Below are 17,135 nucleotides of genomic sequence, written 5' to 3'. Positions count from 1 at the left end.
CGTAGTAGTTGAAGTTGACAAGGACATTTATAACAACCTAATGAATGCTGGTAAAGTAAGCATCGGGTGGGATAAGTGTCCGGTTAAAGAGGCCGTTAATGCGTTTGCGTTGCTTTAAATGCGGAGAATTTGGTCATAAAAGCACTGAGTGTGTTAATATTGAAACATACTCGAAATGCAGTGAAAAGCATAGGGCATCTGATTGCTCTTCAACGGAATTTAATTGCGTAAATTGTATAAAATCTAATAAAGTACTAAATATGAATTTGGACGTAAAACATCCAGCATCTAGCTCACAGTGTCCGGTTTATCGGAGGCTGTACGAGAAAAGGAAACGCAACATAGTAGTAACAAAGTAGTAGTAAATAGCAAAATTCAATGAAAAATTGAAAATGAAATGAAAATGAAAAATAAAATGCAATATGAAAGGAGGTTTAGAGATAGTTTATCTGAATATTGCTGGTTTATCTACAAATTATGTGGCTTTGCGACATCTTGTAGAAACAAAACGTCCAATGTTAGTATTTCTAGCCGAAACTCAATTCAGTATTTCAGTTCTAGGAATTTCAGTTGAAAGAGGTAGGACGATGGGAAATTTTGGTATAATCTATCACTCCCTTAGTTCAAGTGACCAGCGTTTCTTGGAAATATTAGATAACTGGAGGGATAACTTTATAGATCTAAATAATTTGAATATTATTGCCGGCGATTTCAATATTGATTGGCTTATGGACCAAATTCGAACCAATTAAAGCAACTAGTAGATTTTCACAATCTAAGACAAACTGTTAGTCAGTTTACTAGAATTTCCAGACATAGTCGAACATTAATTGATCACGTGTTTTCAAATTTTGACAACGTCCATTCTCTTACAGAGGCCGCTTGTAAAATTTCTGACCATGAGACAATTTTTTATTTTTATCGAAAATGACCAAAACCGCGATGATATAGTAAAGATAAAGTACCTACTGGAATAGATATTCGAAGCAAGCAGTGTCTCAGCTTGTTTCGAGAAGTTTGGATTTTATTCCAATAACTGGTGATTTGGACCACAAGGCAGGTATTCTTACCAACACACTGACAAAATATATGATTACTAGCTGACCCGACAAACTTCGTATTGCAACAAATTAACCTGTGTTGTACATAAATCATGAATCTCGGATGATCTTTGTCACAATCTCGAGTTTTGCAAGCCTCCCAGTGGGCGGCGCTTCCGACGGCGGGTCACCGGCAACACTAGCGACCGTCTCGTCCCGAATGATCTAGTGTTACTATAGATAGTTTTTGTGGTCTTGTATTGACTAATGTTTTATGGAAGAGTCTCGAATTTCTCGAGTTCGATTAGTTTTTGAGTTTCGCAAAAATTTCTGTTTTATTTGTATGAGAGTCCATATCCCCCTATCACAGGGGTGAGAGGTCTCTAACTATCGTAAAATAAATTCAAGACTCCAAAATCTCCCACATGGCAAATTTGGTTCCATTTGCTTGAGTAGTTCTCAAGTTATAAGGAAATTTGAATTTCATTTGCATGGGAGCTCCCCTCTTAAAAGGGGAAGGGGTCGTAATTCACCATAGAAAAAAATTCTGCCATCTAAAACTCCCACATGCCAAATTTGGTTCCATTTGATTGATTAGTTCTCGAGATAAGAGGAAATTTGCATTTCATTTGTATGGAAGCCCACCCTCTTAAAGGGGAGATAGGCTATAATTCGCTTTCTAAAGAAGAGAGGGGTCTCACCATAGAAAAAAATCTTGCGTCCACAACCACTTACATGTCAAATTTGGTTCCATTTGCTTGATTAGTTCTAGAGTTATGAGGAAATTTGTATTTCGTTTGTATGAGAGCCCCCCCCCTCTTAAAAAGGTAAGGGGTCCTAATTCATCATAGAAAAAATGGTTGCCTCCAAAAACACCCACATGCCAAATATGGTTCCATTTGCTTGATTAGTTCTCGAATTCTGAGGAAATTTGAATTTCATTTGTGTAGAAGCACCCCCTCTTAAAGTTGGGAGGGGTCCTAATTCACCATAGAAAATATTTTTGCCTCCAGAAACCTCCACATGCCAAATTTGGTTCTATTTGCTTGATTAGTTCTCGAGTTATGAGGAAATTTGAATTTCATTTGTAAGAGAGCCCCCCCTCCTAAAGTGGGTAGGGGTCCCAATTCATCATAAAAAAAATTTTTGTCTCCAAAAACACCCACGTGTCAAATTTGGTTCCATTTGCTTGATTAGTTCTCGAGTTATGAGGAAATTCGAATTTCGTTTGTATAGGCGCCCCCCCTCTTAAAGTGAGGAGGGGTTCTAATTCACCATAGAAAATATTCATGCCCTAGAAAACTTTCACATGCCAAATTTGGTTCCATTTGCTTGATAAATTCTCGAGTTATGAGGAAATTTGCATTTCATTTGTATAGGAAACCCCCTTCCTAAAGTGGGGAGGGGTCCCAATTCATCATAGAAAAAAATTTTGTCTCCAAAAACACCCACGTGCCAAATTTTGTTCCATTTGCTTGATTAGTTCTCGAGTTATGAGGAAATTTGTATTTCGTTTGTATAGGAGCCCCCCCTTTTAAAGTGGGGAGGGGTCCTTATTTACCATAGAAAATATTCTTGCCCTCGAAAACTTCCACATGCCAATTTCTGTTCCATTTGCTTGATTAGTTCTTCAGTTATGAGGAAATTTGTATTTCATGTGTATAGGATCCCCCCCTCCTAAAACGGGGAGGGATCCCAATTCATCATAGAAAAAATTTTTGTCTCCAAAAACACCCATATGCCAAATTTGGTTCCATTTGCTTAATTACTTCTCGAGTTATGAGGAAAATTATGTTTCTTTGGTACAGGAGCCCCCCCTCTTAAAGTGGGGAGGGGTCCTAATTTACTATAGAAAATATTCTTGCCCTCGAAAACTTTCACATGCCAAATTTGGTTCCATTTGCTTGATTAGTTCTCGAGTTATGAGAAAATTTGTATGGAAGCCCCCCCTTTTAAAGAGGAGAGGAGTTATAATTCCCCTTATAAAGAGGGGAAGGGTCTCAATTTACCATAGAATAAATTCTTGTCACCGAAAACACCCACATGCCAAATTTTGTTCTATTTGCTTGATTAGTTGTCGAGTTATGCAGAAATTTGTGTCTCATTTGTATGGGAGCCCCCCCTCTTAGTGGGGAGAGGGGTTTCTAACCATCACTAAAACCTTTCCTGGCCCCAAAAAACCTCTACATGCATATTTTCATGCCGATTGGTTCAGTAGTTTTCGATTCTATAAGGAACATACGGACAGACAGACAGACAGACAGACAGACAGACAGACAGACAGACAGACAGACAGACAGACAGACAGACAGACAGACAGACAGACAGACAGACAGACAGACAGACAGACAGACAGACAGACAGACAGACAGACAGACAGACAGACAGACAGACAGACAGACAGACAGACAGACAGACAGACAGACAGACAGACAGACAGACAGACAGACAGACAGACAGACAGACAGACAGACAGACAGACAGACAGACAGACAGACAGACAGACAGACAGACAGACAGACAGACAGACAGACAGACAGACAGACAGACAGACAGACAGACAGACAGACAGACAGACAGACAGACAGACAGACAGACAGACAGACAGACAGACAGACAGACAGACAGACAGACAGACAGACAGACAGACAGACAGACAGACAGACAGACAGACAGACAGACAGACAGACAGACAGACAGACAGACAGACAGACAGACAGACAGACAGACAGACAGACAGACAGACAGACAGACAGACAGACAGACAGACAGACAGACAGACAGACAGACAGACAGACAGACAGACAGACAGACAGACAGACAGACAGACAGACAGACAGACAGACAGACAGACAGACAGACAGACAGACAGACAGACAGACAGACAGACAGACAGACAGACAGACAGACAGACAGACAGACAGACAGACAGACAGACAGACAGACAGACAGACAGACAGACAGACAGACAGACAGACAGACAGACAGACAGACAGACAGACAGACAGACAGACAGACAGACAGACAGACAGACAGACAGACAGACAGACAGACAGACAGACAGACAGACAGACAGACAGACAGACAGACAGACAGACAGACAGACAGACAGACAGACAGACAGACAGACAGACAGACAGACAGACAGACAGACAGACAGACAGACAGACAGACAGACAGACAGACAGACAGACAGACAGACAGACAGACAGACAGACAGACAGACAGACAGACAGACAGACAGACAGACAGACAGACAGACAGACAGACAGACAGACAGACAGACAGACAGACAGACAGACAGACAGACAGACAGACAGACAGACAGACAGACAGACAGACAGACAGACAGACAGACAGACAGACAGACAGACAGACAGACAGACAGACAGACAGACAGACAGACAGACAGACAGACAGACAGACAGACAGACAGACAGACAGACAGACAGACAGACAGACAGACAGACAGACAGACAGACAGACAGACAGACAGACAGACAGACAGACAGACAGACAGACAGACAGACAGACAGACAGACAGACAGACAGACAGACAGACAGACAGACAGACAGACAGACAGACAGACAGACAGACAGACAGACAGACAGACAGACAGACAGACAGACAGACAGACAGACAGACAGACAGACAGACAGACAGACAGACAGACAGACAGACAGACAGACAGACAGACAGACAGACAGACAGACAGACAGACAGACAGACAGACAGACAGACAGACAGACAGACAGACAGACAGACAGACAGACAGACAGACAGACAGACAGACAGACAGACAGACAGACAGACAGACAGACAGACAGACAGACAGACAGACAGACAGACAGACAGACAGACAGACAGACAGACAGACAGACAGACAGACAGACAGACAGACAGACAGACAGACAGACAGACAGACAGACAGACAGACAGACAGACAGACAGACAGACAGACAGACAGACAGACAGACAGACAGACAGACAGACAGACAGACAGACAGACAGACAGACAGACAGACAGACAGACAGACAGACAGACAGACAGACAGACAGACAGACAGACAGACAGACAGACAGACAGACAGACAGACAGACAGACAGACAGACAGACAGACAGACAGACAGACAGACAGACAGACAGACAGACAGACAGACAGACAGACAGACAGACAGACAGACAGACAGACAGACAGACAGACAGACAGACAGACAGACAGACAGACAGACAGACAGACAGACAGACAGACAGACAGACAGACAGACAGACAGACAGACAGACAGACAGACAGACAGACAGACAGACAGACAGACAGACAGACAGACAGACAGACAGACAGACAGACAGACAGACAGACAGACAGACAGACAGACAGACAGACAGACAGACAGACAGACAGACAGACAGACAGACAGACAGACAGACAGACAGACAGACAGACAGACAGACAGACAGACAGACAGACAGACAGACAGACAGACAGACAGACAGACAGACAGACAGACAGACAGACAGACAGACAGACAGACAGACAGACAGACAGACAGACAGACAGACAGACAGACAGACAGACAGACAGACAGACAGACAGACAGACAGACAGACAGACAGACAGACAGACAGACAGACAGACAGACAGACAGACAGACAGACAGACAGACAGACAGACAGACAGACAGACAGACAGACAGACAGACAGACAGACAGACAGACAGACAGACAGACAGACAGACAGACAGACAGACAGACAGACAGACAGACAGACAGACAGACAGACAGACAGACAGACAGACAGACAGACAGACAGACAGACAGACAGACAGACAGACAGACAGACAGACAGACAGACAGACAGACAGACAGACAGACAGACAGACAGACAGACAGACAGACAGACAGACAGACAGACAGACAGACAGACAGACAGACAGACAGACAGACAGACAGACAGACAGACAGACAGACAGACAGACAGACAGACAGACAGACAGACAGACAGACAGACAGACAGACAGACAGACAGACAGACAGACAGACAGACAGACAGACAGACAGACAGACAGACAGACAGACAGACAGACAGACAGACAGACAGACAGACAGACAGACAGACAGACAGACAGACAGACAGACAGACAGACAGACAGACAGACAGACAGACAGACAGACAGACAGACAGACAGACAGACAGACAGACAGACAGACAGACAGACAGACAGACAGACAGACAGACAGACAGACAGACAGACAGACAGACAGACAGACAGACAGACAGACAGACAGACAGACAGACAGACAGACAGACAGACAGACAGACAGACAGACAGACAGACAGACAGACAGACAGACAGACAGACAGACAGACAGACAGACAGACAGACAGACAGACAGACAGACAGACAGACAGACAGACAGACAGACAGACAGACAGACAGACAGACAGACAGACAGACAGACAGACAGACAGACAGACAGACAGACAGACAGACAGACAGACAGACAGACAGACAGACAGACAGACAGACAGACAGACAGACAGACAGACAGACAGACAGACAGACAGACAGACAGACAGACAGACAGACAGACAGACAGACAGACAGACAGACAGACAGACAGACAGACAGACAGACAGACAGACAGACAGACAGACAGACAGACAGACAGACAGACAGACAGACAGACAGACAGACAGACAGACAGACAGACAGACAGACAGACAGACAGACAGACAGACAGACAGACAGACAGACAGACAGACAGACAGACAGACAGACAGACAGACAGACAGACAGACAGACAGACAGACAGACAGACAGACAGACAGACAGACAGACAGACAGACAGACAGACAGACAGACAGACAGACAGACAGACAGACAGACAGACAGACAGACAGACAGACAGACAGACAGACAGACAGACAGACAGACAGACAGACAGACAGACAGACAGACAGACAGACAGACAGACAGACAGACAGACAGACAGACAGACAGACAGACAGACAGACAGACAGACAGACAGACAGACAGACAGACAGACAGACAGACAGACAGACAGACAGACAGACAGACAGACAGACAGACAGACAGACAGACAGACAGACAGACAGACAGACAGACAGACAGACAGACAGACAGACAGACAGACAGACAGACAGACAGACAGACAGACAGACAGACAGACAGACAGACAGACAGACAGACAGACAGACAGACAGACAGACAGACAGACAGACAGACAGACAGACAGACAGACAGACAGACAGACAGACAGACAGACAGACAGACAGACAGACAGACAGACAGACAGACAGACAGACAGACAGACAGACAGACAGACAGACAGACAGACAGACAGACAGACAGACAGACAGACAGACAGACAGACAGACAGACAGACAGACAGACAGACAGACAGACAGACAGACAGACAGACAGACAGACAGACAGACAGACAGACAGACAGACAGACAGACAGACAGACAGACAGACAGACAGACAGACAGACAGACAGACAGACAGACAGACAGACAGACAGACAGACAGACAGACAGACAGACAGACAGACAGACAGACAGACAGACAGACAGACAGACAGACAGACAGACAGACAGACAGACAGACAGACAGACAGACAGACAGACAGACAGACAGACAGACAGACAGACAGACAGACAGACAGACAGACAGACAGACAGACAGACAGACAGACAGACAGACAGACAGACAGACAGACAGACAGACAGACAGACAGACAGACAGACAGACAGACAGACAGACAGACAGACAGACAGACAGACAGACAGACAGACAGACAGACAGACAGACAGACAGACAGACAGACAGACAGACAGACAGACAGACAGACAGACAGACAGACAGACAGACAGACAGACAGACAGACAGACAGACAGACAGACAGACAGACAGACAGACAGACAGACAGACAGACAGACAGACAGACAGACAGACAGACAGACAGACAGACAGACAGACAGACAGACAGACAGACAGACAGACAGACAGACAGACAGACAGACAGACAGACAGACAGACAGACAGACAGACAGACAGACAGACAGACAGACAGACAGACAGACAGACAGACAGACAGACAGACAGACAGACAGACAGACAGACAGACAGACAGACAGACAGACAGACAGACAGACAGACAGACAGACAGACAGACAGACAGACAGACAGACAGACAGACAGACAGACAGACAGACAGACAGACAGACAGACAGACAGACAGACAGACAGACAGCCAGACAGCCAGACAGACAGCCAGACAGCCAGACAGACAGCCAGACAGCCAGACAGACAGACAGACAGCCAGACAGCCAGACAGACAGACAGACAGACAGACAGACAGACAGACAGACAGACAGACAGACAGCCAGACAGACAGACAGACAGACAGACAGACAGACAGACAGCCAGACAGACAGACAGACAGACAGACAGACAGACAGACAGACAGACAGACAGACAGACAGACAGACAGACAGACAGACAGACAGACAGACAGACAGACAGACAGACAGACAGACAGACAGACAGACAGACAGACAGACAGACAGACAGACAGACAGACAGACAGACAGACAGACAGACAGACAGACAGACAGACAGACAGACAGACAGACAGACAGACAGACAGACAGACAGACAGACAGACAGACAGACAGACAGACAGACAGACAGACAGACAGACAGACAGACAGACAGACAGACAGACAGACAGACAGACAGACAGACAGACAGACAGACAGACAGACAGACAGACAGACAGACAGACAGACAGACAGACAGACAGACAGACAGACAGACAGACAGACAGACAGACAGACAGACAGACAGACAGACAGACAGACAGACAGACAGACAGACAGACAGACAGACAGACAGACAGACAGACAGACAGACAGACAGACAGACAGACAGACAGACAGACAGACAGACAGACAGACAGACAGACAGACAGACAGACAGACAGACAGACAGACAGACAGACAGACAGACAGACAGACAGACAGACAGACAGACAGACAGACAGACAGACAGACAGACAGACAGACAGACAGACAGACAGACAGACAGACAGACAGACAGACAGACAGACAGACAGACAGACAGACAGACAGACAGACAGACAGACAGACAGACAGACAGACAGACAGACAGACAGACAGACAGACAGACAGACAGACAGACAGACAGACAGACAGACAGACAGACAGACAGACAGACAGACAGACAGACAGACAGACAGACAGACAGACAGACAGACAGACAGACAGACAGACAGACAGACAGACAGACAGACAGACAGACAGACAGACAGACAGACAGACAGACAGACAGACAGACAGACAGACAGACAGACAGACAGACAGACAGACAGACAGACAGACAGACAGACAGACAGACAGACAGACAGACAGACAGACAGACAGACAGACAGACAGACAGACAGACAGACAGACAGACAGACAGACAGACAGACAGACAGACAGACAGACAGACAGACAGACAGACAGACAGACAGACAGACAGACAGACAGACAGACAGACAGACAGACAGACAGACAGACAGACAGACAGACAGACAGACAGACAGACAGACAGACAGACAGACAGACAGACAGACAGACAGACAGACAGACAGACAGACAGACAGACAGACAGACAGACAGACAGACAGACAGACAGACAGACAGACAGACAGACAGACAGACAGACAGACAGACAGACAGACAGACAGACAGACAGACAGACAGACAGACAGACAGACAGACAGACAGACAGACAGACAGACAGACAGACAGACAGACAGACAGACAGACAGACAGACAGACAGACAGACAGACAGACAGACAGACAGACAGACAGACAGACAGACAGACAGACAGACAGACAGACAGACAGACAGACAGACAGACAGACAGACAGACAGACAGACAGACAGACAGACAGACAGACAGACAGACAGACAGACAGAACTGCTTGACTGGACTCTTCGATTCGACTGCTCAACTTAACTGCTTGATTGGTTAGCTCGACTCGACTGCTCGATTCAACTGCTCGACTAGACTACTCGATTTAACTACTCGACTTGACAGCTCGACTCAACTGCTCGACTAGACTGCTTGACTGAACAGCTTGATTCAACTGCTCGACTAGACTGCTCAATTTGACTGCTCGACTCGACTATTCGACTCGACTGCTCAACTCAACTGCTTGACTCGACTGACTGCTCGACTCGATTGCTCGTTGCAATTTCAACGTGCCTCTCATTTGAAATGGTTCGCGGCAAAAAATGGTTGGTTCAGAGACTCTCACACAAAAGAGTAATTTTGTCCACCTATAGAATCAGCACAGTGGAGATAATGTTTTTATTCAGTTAAATAAAACCCAATGCGAACATGAAAACTGTTTCAGTTTCAGGCTATGATTCTTTTATGTACGGAATCTTGGAGCTATATTACTGTAATCGTAATGTCTTTGCATGCCGTGATGCAAATAAATTTAATATAAAGCTCAAAGAACTAATACAAAGATTAAACATCTTCGTAAACACTACTAGCAAATGGAATGTATCCGCAGTTTTCTTGACAGACATTTTTATTTTCCAGATCGCTCAACTAGTTCTTTATATTGTCCTACCCCCAGCTGTGACCACTCATCTTTTCACACCCTCTTCCTCTTATCTTCCAGCCACTTCTATAACTTCTGCCGGTCTAAATGCAAGCTAATCGCTGCCACTTTTACTTATTTGGACCTCCCCTCTTTTTAGCAACCACCCCCATTTTGTCAACTTCCTGTGCTGATTCACTTATGTCAAGAAACATGTACGTCAGGTTTGATCAAGAGTAGTCAAGGCGTTCCGGAATTATGACGCCTGCTTAATATATCGCTGTTTTTATTTTGTCTAGTGATTTTTTAGAATTTTTGGAATATTGAAAAGTATTTATGTTTTAATTAATAATTACTCGGCTGAGTTTTATTTACTGATCGTCATATTAGTGATATAAAATAATAATATCAGTTTAAGCTTGTCTGTCGTCTTCAACTGTTTTGCTGCTTTCTTTGCTACTGGATTTTCTATTCTATCAACTATAATGGAGTTTGTTTGCGGTCAAATGCGCTAAGCCAACAAAGGAATCGGATTTCGTTAGATGTCAGGGATTCTGCGAGACTGGTTCATGCTAAATGTGCTGGTTTAAGCAATCATTATCTGAAAGCTAAATCGGCTTCGGAAAATATTCTGTGGTTCTGTGACGGGTGTTTGAAGCTGTTAAAGTTTGCTAGATTTGCTACTATCGTCGCACTTGGAAGTGCGATCGCCGATTTGATAAAGGAACAAACCACTGCTTTCAATGAGCTTAAAGCAGAGATCTACAAAAATGACACAAGAGCCGCTAGTTTACCGGATAATGCTGATCTCACATAGGGTTGCCAAGTCCGAAAATTTCAAAAACAGGCCGGTCGGTCCTATTTGCGGGGTGGGGGGGGGGGTGTTGTGGCAGCATATTACTAGAGGATTTGCCTGGAATGTTTAATGTGCGTTCATTATTATTTAGGTATCGAAACCACAACGAACATTGCATGGATTATTGAAGATACTAGAAGACAACTAGTTGCTTCTGGTGCTGGTGGACAATTTAATATATATTATCGCCAGAAGCAAAGTATTGTCACTGCAAAACTGGCTATCTTCAATGATCCACTGCTCAGGATTGCTAATAAATTTATCAGAAAATTTAACAAATCAGGAAAAAAAAAGTACCAATCCGGCTTCCTATGTCGGCAAACCGGCCTTTTTGCAGGATTGACCGGCCACCGGCTTTGCAGATGAAAAACCGGTCGGGCCGGCCAAAAACCGGCCACTTGGCAACCCTAATCTCACACCGCGTAATAGTGCGCGGAATAATTAGTGGCCATCTATTAACCGTCCAGCTCCAAAACGTCGTCGTGAAGAGCAATCTGTCTCTTTTGACAATGTAACGGTAGGAACAAACACCAGCCTAGTAAAAGCGGTTGCAACCAGTGTTGCCATATATTCATCTGTACTGGAAGGTAAAAAAATCTTTTTCATCTGTACTTTTGCTTTCAAAAATCTGTACCAAAATCTATACCACAAAGTTGGTTTGTTACATAGGGAAACCTGGTTTGTTTGCTTTAAAAAATACAAAAATCGCAAATTACTGACTTCTTTGATGATATTGGTACATAACCTTAAAGACAGACATGTTTTGTTTTGTTTGCATTCATGTCAAGAGGTGCTCCTCTATTAGGGTGACCACACGTCCTGATTTACCAGGACATGTCCTGTTTTCACGAGCGGCGTCCTGGTGTCCTGGTTTACAGCGGAAAATCCTGATTTTTGAAATGAAATCCTGCTTTACTAAAGACATTGAAGTACAAATGTTTTTAAAGTCCTGCTTTGTCAGTTTCTCTAGAAACATAGGTTATCTTATCTTCGATGCCTGATTTTACATTCTCAGTTTCGTAAATGTAGCATACTTTCAACTGTTTAAACTGCTGTAGACCCGACGACGAGACGTTCGACAGTTGATCTCGATGGGGCATCAAGATCGTCATCGGGGTTATGAAGGCGTTTATTGTCTGCGCACCGACACGAACGAGAACTTTGCATGATTATCGGAAGCACTTTTTTCCAAGCAAAGGTAATCACAAGCCACCCTTGGGATCACCTGACCAACGGGTATTGAGCCTAATCTGTCTAATTCTCATCGATGGTCGATTTTTCTCAAATATCGTCAATATGGGTTCCCTACGGAATGCAGATACACCCTGAATCATTACCTAGTACCAGTAACTGTGCGCTCAAACCTACGATGGAATACAAAGTGCTCCCAGATTTTGTTGCGGCGTCTTTCTACAATAGCAAGAAACTTCGGAGGGCAGTTTCACGCGAGCTTTACGAGAGGCCGTGCTGCTACGGGTCAAATTTTCTCACTCAGACAATTCCTCCCGAGTTGTCGGGAGAACAACATACCCACGGGTTATATTGACGTGGATTCCAAGGCAGCATACGATACAGTGAAACTTGAAGAGCTATGGCAGTTAGTGCATAAGAACGCTTATCCAGACCAACAACTTTTCACTCTACAAGACTTGTGTAGCCTTGCTTATGGAAGACAGACGTGTATTTGTATGAAAGGTGTTGCGGACTATTTTTGGCGGAGTACAAGCAGAAAGCAGAGAATGGCGCAGGCATATGAGCCATGTCGCAAAATGCACCAGCGACTCTAGAAAAAGAGGGGCCTTACGTGCTGCGTAGCTCGACCAGATTGTAGATGACTTGCGAATGTCGAGATGCTCAACGAATTGGCGACAAATAGGCCAGGACGAGTACAATGGAGAAAAGCTCTTGATATAGCATGAGCAACACCGGGTCCGTATGGTATGGCTTATTCGTTTCTGGTCTCCTATATGATGTTTTCTGGGGCTTGCCAGGATATTTGGGAGCTTTTTCTCTGGTTTTCGGTACAATTTCGACGGTAGTTAGGTTTAGCTTGCTCACTGAAACTCACTATAGCATTTATACAAGAAAGCATTTGACTCCACAATAGAGTGTAATTTGGATATCTGTATGGTTGGAGTGGTACATCATCACGATCATATTTGTCTAGTATTATGAGAATTGTACCTCTAAACACAAGTAGCGGAAGGTTAGGTGGGTCGATTTATCGAATCTAAATCTTCATAGGCCGACGGCGATGAGTTGGGGTAGTCGATTAATTTGTCCACCTTGGCTCACTGGTAACGGCAGACAATGATACGAGTCGTGAGATTCGGAGACGTATTTGTAGAGAATACGAATGGCATGGTAGGATGTAAATAAATTTATGTATTCGAGGTAGTACAGTGCTCATGAGATACATAATTTATAAACCGCTTAGTCATGGACGTGAACATAATATAATGACGTCTCTTTTAAAATATTGATACTCTCTAAATGCTAACTGATGAGTTAGACATTGTGTTTGGCAACCAGGTCTAATTGTTTTGCGTATGCGCAACATTTCCCGTAAGGTAGGAAAAATGTGACAGGTCATTCGGCATTCTATCTCTATGTGCTAATTTCGAGAACGAAAGTCGTGTTTAGATTTCGGATACGACAGTATTAACAGCGGAAGTCGTGCTTACTATGGGCTTCATAAGCAATTACGGTCGAGCAGACCGCCCTTGTACAAAGTGTACCCTGTGCAAGACGCTTACTAGACCGGTTGTTCTCTACAAGCATGAAACATGGACAATGCTCGAGGAGGACCTGCGAGTTCTCTGTAACCGTCGGCTTGGTATCTTCCCAAGATTTAGGAGACTGTCGCGGGTGCAAAATATTTTATGAATGTCCGGCAATAAATTGCCAAGGAAGTGGTTGGAACACCCTATTGCGAACAGCTTTCCCCGATGACGTGTACGCAGCCACACGTCAACGGCTTCCACCCACCCACCACTAGGGGGCGGAAAATGGAGCAAAGCTAACATGAATTGCGGGTGGCGATAAAGAGTCAAGAAAACGATAAGCGAGAGACAGTGGAGGTTTTAGCGTAAAAAGGTCATAGGTCGTTGGACAAAAGATAGCTTGAGCCTTTGCCCTGTCCGAAGTCAAACAGTACGCTACTGAAAAACGAAATATAGTCGCACAACTGAGACAGTGAAGACAAAACTAAAATAAAAGTTTGAGCTGAGTGTATGAAGCTACGTATCAGAAATTCTTAGTGAAAGACCACTACAAATATACAAAGTTTTAAAGGTAGACTAAAAAGACGTGCGAAAAGAAGCCCAGGTATGGCTATCAGAGAATTCTCACGGCATGTTCCCGACCATGACCGCTACAAAACTCGACGCTAAACAAATCATCTCGCTCTTAGGGCCCCTGAGTTTCCTGAGTTTTCTGCGTTTACCTGACGGTTACCAACGTGACCCGAAACTGTACGTGAGTTGTACCGAATTTAGTCCTCACATCCGCCGTTACCACCACATCCGTCAATCCTGAAGCTGTAGGAGCGTCCCTGCCAACGACGCCATCTCTGTTACGCCGCGTCGTCGCCAACGCGCTTATTCAGAGCCCCAAGTGCGCCCGAAGCCAGAACTCCGGGAGTAGGCCATCAAGCTTCGTGCCAAAAGTCATCGACCAGACCGCAAACGGATCCCGGTCAGCATCTCCGCCGGAAGTGAAACCCCTAGATATCAAACGGTAGGAGTTACCGAGGGAAATCCGTTAATTAAGGGAACAGTTTAAGCAGAAGGGTTTCAGGGGTTTTCTTGACAGCAAGTCGCGAACGTTTGCAGTCCCTGAGGTTTGTTTTAGGGGGTGTCGTAAGTGCTGGGTAGTTACGACCCCGTCAGTTACAACTCGGAGTTTTCGGAATACGAAAATTAAGAACGATCTTCGGCGGCGTACAGGAAAACGGAGTATGGAGATGGAGGATCAACCATTGATGAATGATGAACCATCAACCAAACGATGAACATGCACAGCTCTACGGCGAACCCAGTATCTCAAAAGGTGGCTAAAGCTGGACGGATACGATGGGCAGGACATGTTGCAAGAATGCCGGACAACTACCCTGCAAAGATGGTGTTTGCCTCAAATCCAGTAGGAAGAAGACGACCAGGAGTGCAGCGAGCAAGATGGTTAGACCAGGTGGAGCGAGATCTGGCGGAGAGTACTCGGTGTCCGAGGAATTGGAGAGCAGTAGCCCACAGCCGAGTTAACTGGCGAAACGTTATTCAACAGGCGTTGTCATAGGATGGCAAAATATTTAAGTAGGTAAGTAAATCTTCATCGGCATGTTTGGGCAGAAAATGTCCTGATTTTTAGTTGGATCGATATGGTCACCCTATCCTCTATTGATTTCAAGTAACAAAACTGAAAGAAAAAAATTTGTTTTTGACAGCCAAAAAAATCTGTACCCATCTGTACTTTATGACAAAAATCTGTAATCTGTACCGTACAGAATCTGTACCAAAAAAATCGGAAAAATCTGTACTTTTCCAGTTAAATCTGACATGTGGCAACACTGTGAGTGTTTGCCGTGCGATGAGCCTCCCGTGATCGTAAAGTTGGTGAAAAAATACGCGGATGTAGATTCGTTGCGGTTCATCTCATTCAAAGTGGGAATTGATCCAAAATACATACAAGTGTGCACTGTCATCAAATACTTGGCCTACAGGGATTTTATTTAGAGAGTTTGTTGAATATGAAGCTAAATATGAAGCATAAAAAACGATCAACTGCTACCAGCCACTTGTATGGACATTACACCAGCAAAGCAGTAAACGATGTCCACCCATTTTAGCATATCGATACCAGATGCTTTGAATCCGTATACAATGACCGATACAGAGGAACGTTACACTGAGCTGATCACTAACGACTGCTCTGTTATACAACAGCCAAACAGCAGCTTTGCGTTTTCGTCCGTATTCAGCCAAATCTATGACAATATTCCGGCTACGACTGACAATTCACACTTCGAACAAGTTTGAATGTGACTGCGACTGCAATCCTGACATTGACTGTTATCGTACAAACTGCACCGTTGAAGACCAACCTACTGCCTATCAATCTCATGCGATGCTGCATGCCGACATTCGACGTAATTTACAAAGGATAGATCAATATGACGGCGAGGGTTTCAATGCCCTTGTCACAGGCGAGTACCACGTGGAAGAATCGAGTGCTTCCACATTTGAATTTCCCCTCTTCCAGCCCTTTGCTTCTGGGATAGCTAAAGACGATTTAAACGTGCTTCGAATTTTCCACCAAAACACAAGAGGGCTTCGCACTAAATGCAATGATGTTTATCTGGCTGTTATGGATAACGATTCAGATGTATATGTACTAACCGAGACTTGGCATGATAGTCGTTTTAATTCGCTGCAACTGCTTGGCGTTGGCTACACCGTGTTCCGCAACGATCGCAACTCAAGCAACAGCATACATTCACCTGGAAGTGGCGTATTACTTGCTGTCTCGACATCTTTTGTGTGTTGCAGAATCGTCGAAATAGTTCCGCTTAGACTCGAAACGCTGTTGGTCA

The 17,135-nt window shown here is 44.9% G+C and overlaps 1 protein-coding gene across 1 annotated transcript in view; it reads left to right on the top strand.

Annotated features, from left to right (window-relative positions):
* LOC128735978 (cell adhesion molecule Dscam2) overlaps positions 1-17,135 on the top strand; it is a 468,886-nt gene that overhangs the window by 163,326 nt on the left and 288,425 nt on the right. The window lies entirely within an intron of this gene.

The sequence above is a fragment of the Sabethes cyaneus genome, chromosome 2 (assembly GCF_943734655.1).
Source record: "Sabethes cyaneus chromosome 2, idSabCyanKW18_F2, whole genome shotgun sequence".
Lineage (NCBI taxonomy): Eukaryota > Metazoa > Arthropoda > Insecta > Diptera > Culicidae > Sabethes > Sabethes cyaneus.
This window is presented reverse-complemented; position numbering and strand designations above follow the sequence as displayed.